General features: G+C 37.8%; 1 non-coding gene across 1 annotated transcript; it reads right to left on the bottom strand.

The window, feature by feature from the left end:
- Positions 1-19689: 19689 nt before the first annotated feature.
- On the bottom strand, positions 19690-19797 carry LOC112780744 (small nucleolar RNA R71). The gene has a single exon (XR_003191560.1). It is a non-coding gene; the product is annotated as a small nucleolar RNA R71 (small nucleolar RNA).
- Between the last annotated feature and the right edge of the window lie 883 nt (positions 19798-20680).

Raw genomic sequence — 20680 nt, 5'->3', positions numbered from 1 at the left:
AAGTCGTGGTCTAAAGCAAAAAGAGTGTGCTTAAGAGCTCTGGACACCTCTAACTGGGGACTCTAGCAAAGCTGAGTCACAATCTGAAAAGGTTCACCCAGTTATGTGTCTGTGGCATTTATGTATCCGGTGGTAATACTGGAAAACAAAATGCTTAGGGTCACGGCCAAGACTCATAAAGTAGCTGTGTTCAAGAATAAACATATTGAACTAAGAGAATTAATAACACTATCTAAATTCTGAGTTCCTATAGATGCCAATCATTCTGAACTTCAAAGGATAAAGTGAGATGCCAAAACTGTTCAGAAGCAAAAAGGCTACAAGTCCTGCTCATTTAATTAGAACTAAGTTCATTGATAAGTTTAGAATTCATTGTATATTCTCTTCTTTTCATCCTACTTTGTTTTCAGTTGCTTGGGAATAAGCAACAATTTAAGTTTGGTGTTGTGATGAGTAGATAATTTATACCCTTTTTGGCATTATTTTTACATAGTTTTTAGTATATTTTAATTACTTTTTATCATATTTTTATTATTTTTTATTCAAAAATCACATTTTTGGACTTTACTATGAGTTTGTGTGTTTTTCTGTAATTTCAGATATTTTCTGGCTGAAATTGAGGGACTTGAGCAAAAATCTGATTCAGAGGCTGAAAAAGGACTGCAGATGCTGTTGGATTCTGACCTCCCTGCACTCTAAGTGAATTTTCTGGGGCTATAGAAGCCCAATTGGTGCGCTCTCAATTGCGTTGGAAAGTAGACATCATGGGCTTTCCAGAAATATATAATAGTTTATACTTTGTCCGAGATTGGATGGCCCAAACTGGCGTTCAAAGTTAGCCAAAGCATCTTGGCGTAAAACGCCCAAACTGGCACCAGAATTGGAGTTAAACGCTCAAACTGGCACCAAAGCTGGCGTTTAATTCCAGGAAAAGCCTAAGCACGAAAAATCTTCAATGCTCAGCCCAAGAATACACCAAGTGGGCCCCGGAAGTAGATTTCTGTACTTAGTTACTCATTTTCTGTAACCCTAGGTTACTAGTTTAGTATAAAAACTACTTTTAGAGAATTATTTTACATCTTTTTAGCTTTTAATCTTTTGACCATCTTTGGAACTTGTATGTTCACATTTTGAGGCTGGCCTCATGGCCATGCCTAGACCTTTTTCACTTATGTATGTTCTACGGTGGAGTTTCTAGACCCCATAGATTAATGTGTGGAGCTCTGTTGTTCTTCATGAATTAATGCAATTACTACTGTTTTTCTATTCAATTCACGCCTACTTCTTCTCCAAGATATACTCTCGTACTTAATTCAGTTAAGTCAGAATGAAGAGGTGACCCGTGACAATCACCCAATCTTCGTTACTCACTTAGCCAAGGTCGCGTGCCTGACAACCACAAAGCGATCTACATGATGTTCAACGTAGTCATTGGACGACAGCTGAAGTATATTCTCTTGGGTTTCTAATCTAAGATTAGAACCTTCGTGGTATAGGCTAGAATTATTGGCAGCCATTCCTGGGATCCGGAAAGTCTAAACCTTGTTTGTGGTATTTCGAGTAGGATCCGGGATCTGGAAAGTCTAAACCTTGTCTGTGGTATTCCGAGTAGGATCTGGGAAGGAATGACTGTGACGAGCTTCAAAGCTGCGAATGTGGGGCACAAGTGACAGTGTGCAAAAGGACAATGGTCCTATTCCGACGCTAGCAGGAACCGACAGATGATTAGCCGTGCGGTGACAGCGCATATGGGTTTGTTTTCATCCGAGAGGATCATATAGCTTGCCATGGAAGGAGGTAACGCATGGTTGGAAGAAGGCAATAGGAAAGCAGAAGTTCAGAAGCAACAAAGCACCTCCAGACGCTTATATGAAATTTCCACCAATGAATTACATAAGTATCTCTATCTTATTTTATATTTTATTTATATTTTTATTATCAAAACCTCATAACCATTTGAATCTGCCTGACTGAGATTTACAAGGATGACCATAGCTTGCTTCAAGCCGACAATCTCCGTGGGATCGACCCTTACTCACGTAAGGTATTACTTGGACGACCCAGTGCACTTGCTGGTTAGTTATACAGAGTTGTGAAAAAGAGTTGAGATTAAGATCGTGCGTACCAAGTTTTTGGCACCGTTTTAGAGATCACAATTTCATGCACCATTGCTTACGGTGCATCCTCCATGAAAAATAGAAAACCAGATAGGAAAACAAGTAAATGAAAAAGCAAGGAAGCATATATTGTTGGAATGAGGTAATAATCAATAGAATGAAGTGAGTGACCCAATGTGTGACATGGATAAAAGTAAGTGTGCATTCTAAGTTGCGCGCGATTTAGAATACACACACCAACATAAAAAGCTATGTCACAGTTACACAAAAAGAACATGCACTTCACTCATTCTAGTGTACTTGAGATGCTTCAAAGGAAACTTATAAGTTAAGACCAACAAACAAGTCATAAAGAAGCATGAAAGCATTCAAGCGATAATTGTGAAATGGAAGACGAAGGGACATTGGTTGATGTGTAAGGAGACTTTAATGATAAAGGAACAATGAAAATTACACATCAACTAATGACACACTTTGAATTTTGGTTCCCATTACCTAGTGGACATAAAATAGGACACATGGTTGCTATGCAAATTAGTAAAAGAGACTAGAGGTGAAATCAATCACATAGCAAGCAAGGTCCCTATGGCTTGACAATTTCAAAAAGATGTCACTAGGTGAGCTTACAATCCAAATTCACAATTGGGGCATTATGCCAAAATAACTATTTTCACGTATATGTAGAGAACATAGTTAAACAATTGAGGGTCAACATGTCCTTAAGGCATAAGCATAACATATGGATGCATATGATCAAGCAACGGAATGCATTGAGATAAATGCACAACATCCAGCATCAATAAATTGCCTAGTCAAAGTAAAGAGTTTCAATCACATGTGGCTAACTACAACATGCAATTCAAAAGATTTAAAATGCTTGAAAGGCAATTCTCATGCACTTGGTATGCACAAAATTAAGCATGAAGAACTCAAAACCAAGTAACAAATTATAACCTCAATAAAGGATTTTGAGAATGAATATTAACAACAATGATGCTAGGATAGCATATCATGGGTAATCAGCAGCAATTAACATCAAAATTAGCAAATTAAATCAATAATCCAACACTTAGCACCAAAATAGAAAATTGAAGTAAGTAAGTAAGTAAGTAAGTAAGTAACTAACTAACTAACTAACTAACTAACTAACTAAAGGAAAAGATGGTGGATGGTGAATGAGAGTGGTGGGTAATGGTTGGAGGAGGGAAATAAAAGAAAAGAAGAGAGAAGAAGAAAAGAAAAGGAAAGAAGAAAAGAAAAAAAATAAGGTGTGTAAACAGGGAAGGGGGCCACGCGTACGCGTGGGCGACGCGTACGCGTGACATGGAAAAAATGGAGATGACGTGTACGCGTGGGGTGGAATTTGTGCTCTTCGCACAAACGCAGCACTACTCCAGCGCAACTCTCTGGTTTTTGTACCAAGAGTCCAAACATAGCATACGACGCATACACGTGGAGTGGCCTTTTTTTTTAAACATAGAAATTAGAAACAGGGCATTCCCTAACCTATAAACACTCTAAAGCAACCAAAATTCAAATTTAACAAAAATCTTTTAGTTTTTGAAAAATTTTTCAAAGACAAAACAAACAAAACTTGCACTTCAAGTAAAATGCAATTCAAAAACAACTATTATAATCAAAGCATGAGCCTAACAAGCAACTTAGCAATCAAAGCAAGATATGAAAAAATATGAAAAGAAGAAAACTACCTAACAATGGCAATTCAATTCATTCATTGATTATATATACAAGAGAATGGAAAGAGTTTACCATGGTGGGGTGTCTCCCACCTAGCACTTTTATTTAAAGTCCTTAAGTTGGACATTTGGTGGGGGCTCTGCTATGGTGGCTTATGCTTAAATCCTTCCTTGAATCCCACCAATGCTTGTATTTCCAATGTCCTCCGGGATCCCAAACTAAGCGTGTCAAGCTACCAAGAGATCTTAAGCGAGTACCAAGGCCCCAAAGTTGATGATTATCTATGTATATTCCGGGGTCCCATACCTTGTTTGTCAACCCCCCTTTCTTCTTGATCTTCATGCTTCCAATTAGGTGACTTGGTTGGCAAACTTCTTGAATTCTCCTTAGAACTCCTAATTCTCATCCGAATTCCATAGAATTAAGCTTCACTCTACTTTTGGATTTCAAAGTTTGAACTTCCATCCCCTATGCATCTTGATTCAAATTGCCCACCAACATCCAACTCTTTCTTACTTTCTAACGATGCATATTGATATAGGACGAGGAAATTGAAAGATGAGATGATTACCCATTCAACTTGTAATTTGGATGGTGACTTAGCAAGGAAGATATATGCATCTTGATTCAAATTGCCCACCAACATCTAACTCTTTCTTACTTTCTAACGATGCATATTGATATGGGCCGAGGAAATTGAAAGATGAGATGATTACCCATTCAACTTGTAATTTGGATGGTGACTTAGCAAGGAAGATATTCAATGGTCTTGACATTGTAGGCTCCACTTCCTTTGACTCCTCCTTGATGACTTCCATCTTTTGACAACTATCTTCAATTTCCTCTTGTTTGCTAACTTCTTTCAACTCTTTCTCATTAATCAAAATATGTGTTGGAGATTGTACACATTCCTCCTCAACATCAGTTTCACAATCAATGAAAGAAGTTTCAACAAGATCACTATTGTCACTTGTTGCAGAGTTGTCTTTAATGATGGAGCTTCCTTCTTGTTCAACCTCCCCTAGGTCTTCTTCCACTTCTTCTTCTTCAACAATCTCCATCCCTTCCACTTGTTGTAAAACACACTCCATTTTCTTGTTCTCAAGTTGAGACTCTAAAATCTCTCTCGTACTCCTCTCTTCGGTTGCTTCTCCACAATCATCCATGGACTTACTTTGCTTGTGGCATGAATTCCATGAGTCCAACTTTTGACGGACGATTGCTTGAAGGTGATCCATTGCTTCCTTGAGGCGATCTTTTTGCTCTTGTTCCACTTCACTAACATAAGTAGGATCATATTACTCTTGGATTGATGGACATGGATATTCTTCCATGGAGGGTTGTGATGGAAAGAAGAATTCATCATGTGGTTAGAAAGGAGGTTCATCAAAGCTTAGACGTTGGAAGGTGTTTTGGTTGTTGGTAGAAGATAGAGGTATACTGAATATAAGCTCATGGAGGGTGGAGGTGAAACTAGTGAGTGCGGTTTGGAGCACTTCTTGCTCTTGAGGAATGATACCAAGTGTATCATCCATAGGGGCTTGGTTGGAGGAAAAAGAGGGATTGTGAGGGTAGTGATGTTGAAGTGGTGGTGGTTCCATGGGTGCTTGTTCATAATGGTTATAAGTGTGTGCATATGGAGGATATGGATTAGGATTGTATGGAGGTGATTGATGGAAATAGGATGTGGATTGGGAATATGGTGGTTGGGGTGATGGTGTTTGAGGACTATGTTGAGAGTATGGTGCATGGAATAATGGTGGTTGAGTGGCATAATCATGATAAGAACCATCATATCCATTGAAATGATATGCATTATAGGAGGAGTTGCAATCATAGTAGCTTGGTTGAGGAGGTTGCCATGGTGATTTCTCATATGGATATGGCTCCCTTCTCAAGAATTCATCTCACCCATAATGTGAGCCATCATTAAAGTCTCCATTACCTACAACATCATCATAACCATATCCAAAACCACAAGGATGAAAATTCATAAGGAAAAGAGGAAATCAAAACAAAAATCTCAAAAAGACAAAGAAAGAGTAAATTCCTAATTACTAACAAGACCTAGAAATAACCAAAAAGTAAAATATTCACAATATGAACATATTCACAATAGCCAACAACATAACACCATTGCAATTCCCCAGCAACGGCACCAAAATTTGATATAAGAAAATTGTCGTTATAGAATTTCACAAAAATGGTTACGTTGCAAGTATAGTTCTAAACCAACAATGAATCCTCACATCAAAGTTAATATGATTGTCACTAGTTCAACCCCAATAAAAATAAACCGAAGTATTTAAACCTCGGGTCGTTCTCCTTAGGAATTACAATGAAGTGCTTTTTATTATTGGCTATGAAGGAATGTTAGGGTTTTTTGTAATAAGGAACAAGAAATGTAAATAGCAAAAAAAATAAACTAACAACTAAGAAAGCTCTTGGCAAGGGATGAGAACTAGAAGTCCTATCCTCATTATCATCATCAATTGTGACAAGAATTGTCCATTGCTCCCATTAGTTAACCTCTAACTATGAAGGAAAGTCAAGTGGATGGAATTGGCTCTTGTCCACAAGTCCTACTTAAATCCTAAGGAAAGACTAGCTTTAGTGGCATTCAAGTCAATTAGCAACTTCCAATTATCAATCAACAAAAGAGTTTGATAACTCAAGAGTCTCCAATTACTCAACCCAAGCCAAGAGAAGAAAAATCTACTCTAAAATCCAACCAAGAATTTTGTCAAACACTTGGAAGGCATAAAAGGGAAGCATAATAAAGTGCAAGGAAAATAAATTCTACAACTACTAATTGCAAGAAAACAACAATAATAACTCAAATCAACAATAAAAGAACATAAAACATAAATTGCATTAAAAAGGAAACCAAATCCAACAAGAATTCATAAACATAAAAAGAGGCATAAAAAGGGAAATTAACACTACAAACTAAGAGAATGAAGATGTAAGAATAAGAAATTATAAAGAAAAAAGTAGATAAAAGCAAGAATTAAACCATAAATCTAAGATACAATTAACCTAAAATCCTAATTCTAGAGAGAAGAGGGAGCTTCTCTCTCTAGATAACTAAACTATATGATGCTAACCTAAAACTAATTGATCCCCCCTTGTCCAATCTTCAATTTTGCATGAAATAGCCTCAGAAACGAGTTGGATTTGGGCATGGACAACTTAGAAATCTCCCCCAGCGGATTCACTTTAATGGGGTCACATGTCGCTCGTCACGCGTGCGCGTAGACGACTCGTGCGCGTAGACGACTCGTGCGCATCACTTGTAAAATTCCTCCTCATTCGTACGCGTGGCTGACGTGTGCACGTGGCTTGAAGATCTCCTTTCACGCGTGCGCGTGGCCATGAATTCTCCAAATGCTCATTTCTTCATGAATTCTCCATTTTGCATGCTTTTCTCTTCAGTTCATCCATCCAATACTTACCTTATGAATCTGAAATCAGTTAACAAACATATCAAGGCATCGAATGAAATTAAAGTGAATTAAATTTATCAATTTTTAGGCCTAAAAGGCATGTTTTCACTCTTAAGCACAATTAAAGGAGAATTTACAAAACCATTGCTATTTTAGTGAATAAATATTGGAAAAGTTGATAAAATTCTCTAAATTTAACACAAGATAAACCCTAAAAATGGGGTTTATCAATGACGAGTACGCGTCAATGCCTATTTCTCTCTTTCACACTCACGCGTGAATGACGCCTATGCGTCGATTTAAATGAGATAACCCCTGACGTGAGGAGCCCTAGCCTCATTCGCGTGCCTTTTCACTTTCTTCCTCTAGCGTCTCTCTGCCCTTCTTCTCTCTAAAACCTCCATAGCCACCATTATCAACCTCCATCAACCTCCATCAATCACCGCCGTCCACACCTGTCCATCGACCCGAGCTGCCGCCGGCGACCACCCTTTCTCTCCCCTTTCACCTTCTCTTCCCTCACTGCCATCAAGCACCGCCGTAGCCCATCAATGCCTCCATAGCCACTGCCTCTGGAGTGGTATCTCTTCCCTCTTCTAGCCTTCTGTTATGCTTTTTCCCTGTTTCTACGTTTCCCAGGTTTCCCCTGCATTCCTTGCTACGTTCTGTTTACATTCTATTCCGTTAGTATAGTTAGCTTAGTTTAATCGCATTTTAGTTTGGTTTAAAATTGCATGTTTAGTTATCCTAGGAGGTTAGGTAGTTTATTGTTTGCTAGTGGATTTAGGATGTTCAGTTTGTTGTTTTGAATATATGATATGGTTCTCATACTTCGCTGCTTCATGAACATGTTGATGTTGGTATTTCATTTAAGTTGTTTACACATTTTACTGATGTTGTGGTGTGCTATTTTGCGTTGGTTATCTTATTTGTGCTCATTTGAGTTACTCTTTCCTACTGTTTGTATTCCTAATTCATGTGAATTCGCTGTTTCATGCTGATTGACATTTATGGAATTCATATGAATTGTTGATTTTGCTGTTTGATTTTTCAGGAACATCCATTTTACTGCCGGGATGCTGCCCAAATTTTTTTCTGAAAACTGTTTTACTCTTAACTTCCACTCATGAATTGACTTTAGTACTTTTGAATTTGGATTTATTTGGTTTGAACCAAAGTCAATTCATGGGGTAATGGGTTTTCCTTTTTGTTCCTTTTGGTTCCCTTTTCATTTGAACTTGTGATTGACGGAATCAAGGCACTAATTGACGAATTTCTGTGTCAAATAGGTCTTTGGTTAACCAAGTCAATGTGAACCTCTTTTGTGCTTTCATTCCTTCAAGCTTAGTCAAACTTTTTCCTCTTCATGGTTCAAATTTGATTTCCACTATCGTTGACTAAAGAAGTGACTTTCATTCAATTCTATATTTTACTTAAACCTGTTTCCTTATATGGAGGTTCTTTATTTTTGTATTAATTGGTGCTTTTCATTGGTGTAAACCTTTCTAAATGGTGATTGTTTTCAGTACTCTTCTTGGTTACACCAAGTGCACATTTCAACTTCTTTCACAGCAATTTTTGCAAATTTAGTGACCAACCATCATTGATGATGATTTCACTTCTGTTAGTGTTTATAGTGTACTACATATTTCATCATCAATGACTTGAATTGTCTTCATGAATGTGAGCATGCTTGTTTTTATACTTTTTGTACTTCTTTTGGTTAAGAACTACATTAACTTGCCACAAATTTTAACACATGTTTCTAACTTTTGACTTAATTGACTTTCTAACTTCTCTTTTTAGTTTCCCCCATTTTCAAACTAACTCTTTTAATTTCTTTCAAGGCATGATACTTGTTATTTCTTAACAAACAAGCATTCTGAATTTCATTGTATAGATTCTTGGATTGTGATTTCTAATTGATTTTTTGAATCCTACCCTTCTTTCTTTCCAAGGATTTATCTCTTTTTGACTCACTTCATGTTTAAGCTTTAACTCCTCTATTGCCTATCTTCTGTTTATTTTGTTTCTATATTATTTACCTTTCTATTTCTCTGCTTTGATTTGATAATCTGTGCCCTGGGAATTTTGTTTTTCGGGATGTCTGATAGGAAAGGGAAATGCAAGGCTAAGGCCAGCTCCAGTAAAAGGAAGAGAGCACAGTCATCCGTTGTTCTATCGGATAAATTTTGGTGTGAAAATAAATTTACTGATAAAGAAAAAGCTGATCAACTTGTGCCTGCTTCCGACTCAGTCAGATTTGCCAATCTTTACTGTGAACTTAGGTTTTCGGTATTTCTGGAAAAACGAAAACTCTACTTAGAAAGGAAGCTTCGCATACCAACCGATTTGAGGAAGTATACTGAACATTAAATTGAACAGAGAGGTTGGGTATTTCTGGATAGGGAGCTGGTGGATGTGAACGCATCATGGGTCCATAAGTTCTATTCCAAATATTATCAGACGACCCTTAATGCAGTTCAGCTTCGGGGCAAACAGATCTTGGTCACAGAGGAGGCAATACAAGATATCCTCCACTTCCGGTCTAAAACAGATGATACAGATGGTTTTTAGAAGGCTGAGGAAGCTATCAGATTTATGAGTTTTGATTGGCATGCCGTCTTGTGTACTATAGCCATTCATCCTGATGTTCCGTGGGCTATGGGAAAGTCGAAGGAAACTCTACGGGGTGTCAAGGTTGATTATCTCAATGACGAGGCTAGGCTGTGATAACAGATACTGAGCAATTATGTCATGCCTAGTACTCACGAGTCGGAGGTGCCAGTAGCTATAATCCTTCTTATCTGGTGTGTCTTGGAAGGAAACAACCTATACCTCCCATGACTCATCAGGAAGTATATGTCTCGAGTACATGTTAGAGGCACCTTGGCATTCCCATATTTGATCACTCAGATGGCTATTCGAGCTGAGGTACCCTGGGAGCCCCAAGATGAGAGACCACCGATTGCCGATCGTAAGAAGGTCATTCCGCACGGCAAGCGGTTTGGACCTCTAGGCCACAGACCACCTACTACTACTCCCACTGAGGCGGCCACATCCTCAGCAGCACCTTCAGCACCGCCTACTTTAGCAGCACCATCATCCATTTTTCGGCCAGTTTACAACCTTATGCAGTGCCTTTTCGAGCGCATTGATCGGATGGAGCGTCATAATCAGCGACGCTATGAGCAGTTGGAGCGTCGCAACAAGCGACGCTATGCACATCTAAAGCTGATTATGACTTCTGGGCGTACTGACATCCCTCTGAGCCTGACACACCCTCGGAGCACTCTGAGGAGGAGGAGGACCAACAGCAGGAGGCCTGACAGGAGGACCAGCAGGAGGTTGCACAGCATGAGGAGACTCATCCTGAGGAGCTGACAACATCACAGACACCTGCAGCTGACAGTGGACCAGTGGGCGATGACCCTTCTCACCCAGCTTGATCGAGGAGCATCGAGGACGATGCTGTCATTTAAGTGTGGGGAGGTCGCCGTCATCGGCAGAGTTATATTTTGGTGAACCATTCCAGACACTTTTGCTTTTATTTTTGTTTACTTTTCAGTATTTGCATTTTTACTTTATTGCACTTTTGGATTCTTGTATATATTTTTGGTAATTCTTATATATATATATATATATGTATTTTAGTTTATTAGTTGTGGTTGAAAAAATGTGCATAATTGAGCTTAGATTATTCCGTTGCATATGAGAAATTGATTTGGTTGAAAACAGGATTAAACTAAGAATTTTTTAACTTTTCACAATCACATCATATCATTTAGGATATATATAATAAATGTTGGTCAATTTGATGAAATTTTCAAGGAATGTTTCTTTGTCTTAAAAAGGGCATTGATATTCACATTGATTTGAGTTGAAACTTTTTGAAACTTACATGATGTATATATATAGTTTGGAATATGGTTTTTGAGCTAAGAACACACAACCTGTAAGTTTTTTAGCCTAATTGTATGGTTATATTATTTAACCATGATTTTGATTCTTGTGTGCTTTCTTCTCTATGATTGCAATCTTTGGTTTGTTCCATTCTATACGTCCACTATTTAGTGTATATTCATGCAATTATGTGATTGAGGCCATCATTTGATTATAGCTCACTTATCCCAAATAGCCTATCATTTCATTTGCCTTTGTTTGCCACTTTGAGCCTTTTTAATCCCTTTTGTTCTTTATATTACCACATCACTAGCCTTAAGCGGAAAAATAATTAATTGTCCTATTTGAATCTTTGGTTAGTGGTGCACGAAATCGTGATTGTTTGTTCCCCATCAACGGCGCCAAAAACTTGGTGCGCACGTTCATAATCTTAATTCTTTTTCACAACTCCGCACAACTAACCAGCAAGTGCACTGGGTCGTCCAAGTAATAAACCTTACGTGAGTAAGGGTCGATCCCACGGAGATTGTCGGCTTGAAGCAAGCTATGGTCATCTTGTATATCTCAGTCAGACAGATTCAATTGGTTATAGAGTTTTAATAATTAAAAGATAAATAAAACGTAAAATAAAGATAGAGATACTTATGTAATTCATTGGTAAGAATTTCAGATAAGCGTATGGAGATGCGTTGTTCCTTCTGAATCTCTGCTTTCCTACTGCCTTCATCCAATCCTTCATACTCCTTTCTATGGCAAGCTGTATGTTGGGTGTCACCGTTGTCAATGGCTACTTCCCGTCCTCTCAGTGAAAATGGTCCTCTACGGTTTCCCACATGGCTAATCAGCTGTTGGTTCTCGATCGTGTAGGAATAGGATTTACTATCCTTTTTGCGTCTATCACTACGCCCTACAATCGCGAGTTTAAAGTTCGTCATAGTCATCCCATCCCAAATTCTACTCGGAATATCACAGACAAGGTTTAGACTTTCCAGATCTCAAGAATGCTGCCAATTGATTCTAGCTTATACCACGAAGACTCTGATCTCACGGAATGGAAGGCTCTGTTGTCAGTAGAGGCAACCATGCGTTGTGGACCAGGAATCAAAGAGATACACACTCTAGCTTGTTTTCATGTAGAACGGAAGTGGTTGTCAATCACGCGTTCATAAGTGAGAATGGTGATGGGTGTCACATAATCATCACATTCATCATGTTCTTGTGTGCGAATGAATATCTTAGAATAAGAATAAGCATGAATTGAATAGAAGAACAATAGTACTTTTCATTAATACTCGAGGAACGGCAGAGCTCCACACCTTAATCTATGGTGTGTAGAAACGCTACCATTGAAAATACATAAGTGATGGAGGTCAAGGCATGGCCGAATGGCCAGCCCCCTAAACGTGATCTCAGAACATAAAATTAGTCAAAGACTAACCAGAGATGATCAAAAGATGTGAAATAAATCACTAAAAGTAGTTTTTATACTAAACTAGTAGCTAGGGTTACATAAGATAAGTAAATGATGTAGAAATCTACTTTCGGGCCCACTTGGTGTGTGCTTGGGCTGAGCATTAAGATTTCATGTGTAGAGACTATTTTTGGAGTTAAACGCCAGGTTGTAGCCTGTTTCTAGCGTTTAACTCTGATTTGCAACCTGTTTCTGGCGTTTAACTCCAGAATAGAGCAGGGAGTTGGCGTTTGAACGCCAGTTTGTGTCATCAAAACTCGTGCAAAGTATGGACTATTATATTTATGGAAAGCCCTAGATGTCTACTTTCCAACACAATTGAGAGCGTGTCAATTGGGTTTCTGTAGCTCCAGAAAATCCACTTTGAGTGCAGGGAGGTCAGAATCCAATAGCATCTGCAGTCCTTCTTCAGCCTCTGAATCAGATTTTTGCTCAAGTCCCTCAATTTTAGCCAGAAATTACCTAAAATCACAGAAAAACACACAAACTCATAGTAAAGTCCAGAAATGTGATTTTTATTTAAAAACTAATAAAAATATACTAAAACTAACTAAATCATACTAAAAACTATGTAAAAATAATGCCAAAAAGCGTATAAATTATCCGCTCATCACAACACCAAACTTAAATTGTTGCTTGTCCCCAAGCAACTGAAAATCAATTAGGATAAAAAGAAGAGAATATACTATAAATTCCAAACCATCAATGAAACTTAGCTCCAATCAGATGAGCGGGACTAGTAGCTTTTTGCCTCTGAATAGTTTTGGCATCTCACTTCATCCTTTGAAGTTCAGAATGATTGGCATCTATAGGAACTTAGAATTTAGATAGTGTTATTGATTCTCCTAGTTCAGTATGTTGATTCTTGAACACAGCTACTTTATGAGTCTTGGCCGTGGCCCTAAGCACTTTGTTTTCCAGTATTACCACCGGATACATAAATGCCACAGACACATAACTGGGTGAACTTTTTCAGATTGTGACTCAGCTTTGCTAGAGTCCCCAGTTAGAGGTGTCCAGGGTTCTTAAGCACACTCTTTTTTCTTTGGACCTCGACTTTAACCACTCAGTCTCAAGGTTTCACTTGACACCTTCACGCCACAAGCACATGGTTAGGGACAGCTTGGTTTAGCCGCTTAGGCCAGGATTTTATTACCTTGGGCCCTCCTATCCACTGATGCTCAAAGCCTTGGATCCTTTTTACCCTTGCCTTTTGGTTTAAAGGGTTACTGGCTTTTTGCTCTTGCCTTTTGGTTTTAAGAGCTTTTGGCTTTTTCTGCTTGCTTTTTCTTTTTCTTTCTTTTTTTTCGCCATTTTTTTTCTTTCTTTTTTTTCGCAAGCCTTGTTTTTTTCACTACTTTTTCTTACTTCAAGAATCAATTTTATGATTTTTCAGATCATCAATAACATTTCTCCTTTTTCATTATTCTTTCAAGAGCCAACAATTTTAACATTCATAAACAACAAATTCAAAAATATGCACTGTTCAAGCATTCATTCAGAAAACAAAAAGTATTGTCACCACATCAAAATAATTAAACTAATTTCAAGGATTAATTCGAAATCATGTACTTCTCATTTTTTTGTGATTAAAAACATTTTTCATTTAAGAAAGGTGATGGATTCCTAGGACATTCATCGCTTTAAGACATAGACACTTAAACACTAATGATCATGTAATAAAGACACAAACATAAATAAACATAAAGCATAGAGAATGAAAACAGAAAAAATAAATAGACAAGAAGATTAAGGAACGGGTCCACCTTAGTGAGGGTGGCGTCTTCCTCCTCTTGAAGAACCAATGGTGCTCTTGAGCTCCTCTATGTCTCTTCCTTGCCTTTGTTGCTCCTCCCTCATGGTTCTTTGGTCTTCTCTAATTTCTTGGAGGAGGATGGAATGCTCTTGGTACTCCACCTTTAATTGTCCCATGTTGGAGCTTAATTCTCCTAAGGAGGTGTTGATTTGCTCCTAATAATTTTGTGGAGGGAAGTGCATCCCTTGAGGCATTAGTGGTTATGGAAAAACAAAAAAGCAATATTTTTTCCACACCAAACTTAAAATGTTTGCTCGTCCTCGAGCAAAAGAAGGAGGAAAGGAGGAGAAGAAGAAGAAATGGAGGAGACGGAGGTGTGTGGTGGGTTCGGCCAAGGGTGGTGGAAGTATGTATGAAAAGGTGTGAAGAGGAGAGAAGAAGAGGTATGGCAGGTGGGGATCCTGTAGGGTCCACAGATCCTGAGGGGTCAAGGACTTATCATCCCTGCTCCGTTGAGGCGTGCAAAAATGCCCTTAGAGTGCAATCCTGGCATTTAACACCAGACTGCTACTTGTTTCTAGCGTTTAATGCCAGTCTGGTGCTTGTTTCTGGCGTTAAACGCCAAGCTGTAGTCTGTTTCTGGCGTTTAACGCCAGCTTGATGCTTCTTTCTGGCATTAAACGCCAATTTGATGCTTCTTACTGGCGTTTAAACGCCTGTAAGCTCTTCCTCCAGGGTGAGCTATTTTTAATGTTGTTTTTCATTCTATTTTTGATTTTTCAGTTGTTTTTGTGACTTCACATGATCATCAACCTAAAGAAAACATAAAATGGAAAATAAATAGATATAATTAAATAACATTGGTTACCTCCCAATAAGCGCTTCTTTAATGTCAATAGCTTGACAGTGAGCCCTCATGGAGCCTCACAGATAATCAGAGCAAGGTTGGGGCCTCTCAACACCAAACTTAGAGTTTGGTTGTGGCTTCCCAACACCAAACTTTAGAGTTTGGTTGTGGCCTTCCAACACCAAACTTAGAGTTTGGTTGTGGCCTCCCAACACCAAACTTAGAGTTTGAATGTGGGGGCTTTGTTTGACTCTGTATTGAGATAAGCTTTTCATGCTTCCTCTCCATGGTTACAGAAGGAGAATCTTGAGTCCTAAATACAAGGTAGTCCTGATGAGCGGATAATTTATACGCTTTTTGACACTGTTTTTAGTATATTTTTAGTAGGATCTAGTTACTTTTAGGGATGTTTTCATTAGTTTTTATGTTAAATTCACATTTCTGGACTTTACTATGAGTTTGTGTGTTTTTCTGTGATTTCAGGTATTTTCTGGCTGAATTTGAGGGACTTGAGCAGAAATCAGATTCAGAGGTTGAAAAAGGACTGCTGATGCTGTTGGATTCTGACATCCCTGCACTCAAAGTGGATTTTCTGGAGCTACAGAACTCGAAATGGCGCGCTTCCAATTGCGTTGGAAAGTAGACATCCAGGGCTTTCCAGCAATATATAATAGTCCATACTTTGGCCAAGACTTGACGACGTAAACTGGCGTTCAACGCCAGCTTTCTGCCCAAATCTGGCGTCCAGCGCCAGAAAAGGATCCAAAACCAGAGTTGAACGCCCAAACTGGCACAGAAACTGGCGTTCAACTCCACAAATGGCCTCTGCACGTGCTACACTTAAGCTCAGCCCAAACACACACCAAGTGGGCCCAGGAAGTGGATTTATGCATCAATTACTTACTCATGTAAACCCTAGTGACTAGTTTATTATAAATAGGACCTTTTACTAGTCTTTTTGACCATCTTTGGACGCCTGGTTCTTAGATCAGAGGGGCTGGCCTCTCGGCCATGCCTGGACCTTTCACTTATGTATTTTTAACGGTAGAGTTTCTACACTCCATAGATTAAGGTTTGGAGCTCTGCTGTTCCTCAAAGATTAATGCAAAGTACTACTGTTTTCTATTCAATTCTTCTTATTTCGCTTCTAAGATATCCATTCGCACCCAAGAACGTGATGAAGGTGATGATTATGTGTGACGCTCATCACCAATCTCCCCTATGAACGCGTGCCTGACAAACACTTCTGTTCTACATGAATTAAGCTAGAATGAGTATCTCTTAGATCTCCTAACCAGAATCTTCGTGGCGTAAGCTAGAATGATGGAGGCATTCAAGAGAATCCAGAAGGTCTAAACCTTGTCTGTGGTATTCTGAGTAGGATTCAATGATTGAATGACTGTGACGAGCTTCAAACTCGCGAGTGCTGGGCGTTAGTGACAGACGCAAAAGGAGGGTGAATCCTATTCCAGCATGATCGGGAACCGACAGATGAATAGCCGTGCCGTGACAGGGTGCGTGAGCATATGATTCACTGAGAGGAGGGGATGTAGCCACTGACAACGGTGATGCCCTTGCATACAGCCAGCCATGGAAAGGAGTAAGACTGATTGGATGAAGATAGCAGGAAAGCAGAGGTTCAGAGGAACGAAAAACATCTCCATTCGCTTATCTGAAATCCCTGCCAATGAATCTACATAAGTATCTCTATCCCTTTTTATTCTTTATTTTAATCTAATAAAGTATCATGTTTAAATCCGCCTGACTGAGATTTACAAGGTGACCATAGCTTGCTTCAAGCCAACAATCTCTGTGGGATCGACCCTTACTCACGTAAGGTTTATTACTTGGACGACCCAGTACACTTGCTGGTTAGTTGAACGGAGTTGTGTCCACACATAGTAAAGAGCCATAATAATGATTCCATACAATAACAAAGAATACTACATTAATGTGAACACAATTTCGTCCACCAAGTTTTTGGCGCCGTTGCCGGGGATTGTTTGAGTTTGGACAACTGACGGCTCATCTTGTTGCTCAGATTAGGTAATTTTCTTTTTATTTTATTTTCAAAAATTTTTCAAAAATATTTTCAAAAATCTCTCATATGTTTTCGAAAAAAAAAATAATAAAAATGTTTTCAAAAATAAATTATTCTATGGCTTCAGAATTTTTAAGAATGAATTCTTGTGTTTCATGAAGCATGTTGAAGCTTGGCTGGCTGTAAAGCCATGTCTAAATTTATTTGGACTGAGGCAGCAATTTGTTATCAAGAGCAAGCTAGTTGGAGCTAATCCACCTGCTACTGTTCCTGATCTACCTGCTGAAGCTTGGCTGGCCATTGGCCATGTCTAGTGTTTTGGACTGGAGCTTTCTTTGAAAGCTTGGCTGGCTAGTGAGCCATGTCTAATTCCTGGACTGAAGCTTTAGACTAAGAATGCAAGATTCCTAGAATTCATATTAAAAATTTTGGATTCCTTATTTTTCCTTTTAATTTTCAAAAAATATAAAATAAAAATCCAAAAAAATTAGAAAATCATAAAAATCAAAAATATTTTCTGTTTCTTGTTTGAGTCTTGAGTCACATTATAAGTTTGGTGTCACTTGCATATGCATCTAGCATTTTTCGAAAATTTCATGCATTCATGGTGTTCTTCATGATCTTCAAGTTGTTCTTGGTAAGTCTTCTTGTTTGATCTTGATGATTTTTTGTTTTGTGTCTTTTCATGTTTATCATATGCATTCTTGAATTCTTAGTGTCTAAGCATTAAAGAATTCTAAGTTTGGTGTCTTGCATGTTTTCTTTGCATTAAAAATTTTTCAAAATTGTGTCTTGATGTTCATCATGATCTTCAAAGTGTTCTTGGTGTTCATCTTGACACTCATAGCATTCTTGCATGCATTCATTGTTTTGATCTAAAAATTTCATGCATTGCATATTTTTCATGTTTTTCAAAAAAATTTTCAAAAATCAAAAAAATATCTTTCCCTTTTTCTCTCATCAAATTCGAAAATTGAGTTGACTTTTTCAAAAATTTTTAAAAATCAAATTGTTTCTCATGAGTCAAATCAAATTTTCAATTTGAAAATCTTATCTTTTTCAAAATCTTTTTCAAAAATAAAATCTTTTTCAAAATTCTTAATTATTTTCGAAAATTCCAAAAATATTTTTCAAAAATCTTTTTCTTATTTTTATATCAAATTTTCGAAAATAACATAATTAATTAATGTTTTGATTCAAAAATTTGAAGTTTGTTACTTACTTGTTAAGAAAGATTCAAACTTTAAGTTCTAGAATCATATCTTGTGATTTCTTATGAATCAAGTCATTAATTGTGATTTTAAAAATCAAATCTTTTTCAAAACTAATTCCTATCATATCTTTTCAAAAATATCTTCTTATCTTATCTTTTTCAAAAATATCTTTTCAAAATATCTTTTCTAACTTCCTAACTTCTCATCTTTTTAAAATTTGTTCCAACTAACTAACTAACTTTTTGTTTGTTTCTTAACTTTTTCAAAACTACCTAACTAACTCTCTCTCTCTCATTTTTCGAAAATATCTTCCCCCTTTTTCAAAATTTCTTTTAATTTATTAATTAATTTAATTTTCAAATTTTTTAAAAAAAAAAATTTTCGAAAAATACTAACAAATTTTCAAAAACCAATTTTCAAAAATCACTAACTCCTTTTCAAAATAATTTTCGAAAATTATACCTCCCCCATCCTATTCTATTTATTCATTCATATCCTAACATCTCATCTCACATCTCTTCCATCAGTACAGTTGCATTTCTTCCCTTACATCACATTCTTTGTCTCCCCCTCTTTTCTTCCACTCACAAAGGGATCCCTGTACTGTGGTATAAAGGATCTCTATTATTATTATCATTTTTCTGTCCATTCTTCCTTGTCATATGAGCAGGAGCAAAGATAAGAACATTCTTGTAGAAGCAGATCTAGAACCTGAAAGGACTCTGAAGAGAAAATTAAGAGAAGCTAAAATACAACAATCCAGAGATAACCTTTCAGAAATTTTCGAACAGGCAGAGGAGATGGCAGCCAAAAATAATAATAATGTAAGGAAGATGCTTGGTGACTTTACTGCACCTAATTCCAATTTACATGGAAGAAGCATCTCCATTCCTGCCATTGGAGCAAACAACTTTGAGCTGAAACCTCAATTAGTTTCTCTGATGCAGCAGAACTGCAAGTTTCATGGACTTCCATATGAAGATCCTTTTCAGTTCTTAACTGAATTCTTGCAGATATGTGATACTGTTAAGACTAATGGAGTAGATCCTGAAGTCTACAGGCTCATGCTTTTCCCTTTTGCTGTAAGAGACAGAGCTAGATTATGGTTGGATTCTCAACCCAAAGACAGCCTGAACTCTTGGGATAAGCTGGTCACGACTTTCTTAGCCAAGTACTTTCCTCCTCAAAAGCTGAGCAAGCTTAGAGCTGATGTTCAAACCTTCAGACAGAAAGAAGGTGAATCCCTCTATGAAGCTTGGGAAAGATACAAACAGTTGACCAAAAAGTGTCCTTCTGACATGCTTTCAGAATGGACCATCCTAGATATATTCTATGATGGTTTATCTGAGCTATCAAAGATGTCACTGGACACTTCTGCAGGTGGATCCATTCACCTAAAGAAAACGCCTGCAGAAGCTCAAGAACTCATTGACATGGTTGCTAATAACCAGTTCATGTACACTTCTGAAAGGAATCCTGTGACTAATGGGACGCCTATGAAGAAGGGAGTTCTTGAGGTTGATACTCTGAATGCCATATTGGCTCAGAATAAAATATTGACTCAGCAAGTCAATATGATCTCTCAGAGTCTGCATGGAATGCAAGCTGCATCCAACAGTACTCAAGAGGCATCTTCTGAAGAAGAAGCCTATGATCCTGAGAACCCTGCAATAGCAGAGGTAAATTACTTAGGTGAACCTTATGGAAACACCTATAACTCATCATGGAGAAATCATCCAAATTTCTCATGGAAGGATCAAAAGCCCCAACAAGGCTTTAATAAGGGTGGAAGAAATAGGTTTAGCAATGGCAAACCTTTTCCATCATCAACTCAGCAACAAACAGAGAACTCTGAACAAAATGCTTCTAATTTAGCAAATCTAGTTTCTGATCTATCCAAGGCCACTGTAAGTTTCATGAATGAAACAAGGTCTTCCATTAGAAATCTGGAAGCACAAGTGGGCCAGTTGAGTAAAAGGATCACTGAAATCCCTCCTAGTACTCTCCCAAGCAATACAGAAGAGAACCCAAAATTGTGATCCCTGGTAATGGCTCCAAAAACTTGGTGCTCTAATCTTAATTCATAATTTGTCACAACTTCGATACAACTAACCAGCAAGTGCACTGGGTCGTCCAAGTAATAAAACCTTACGTGAGTAAGGTCGATCCCACAGAGATTGTTGGTAT

The sequence above is a fragment of the Arachis hypogaea genome, chromosome 19 (genome assembly GCF_003086295.3).
Source record: "Arachis hypogaea cultivar Tifrunner chromosome 19, arahy.Tifrunner.gnm2.J5K5, whole genome shotgun sequence".
In the NCBI taxonomy this organism is placed as follows: Eukaryota; Viridiplantae; Streptophyta; class Magnoliopsida; order Fabales; family Fabaceae; genus Arachis; species Arachis hypogaea.
The sequence above is the reverse complement of the archived record's forward strand: the minus strand, read 5'-3'. Positions and strand labels throughout refer to the sequence as shown.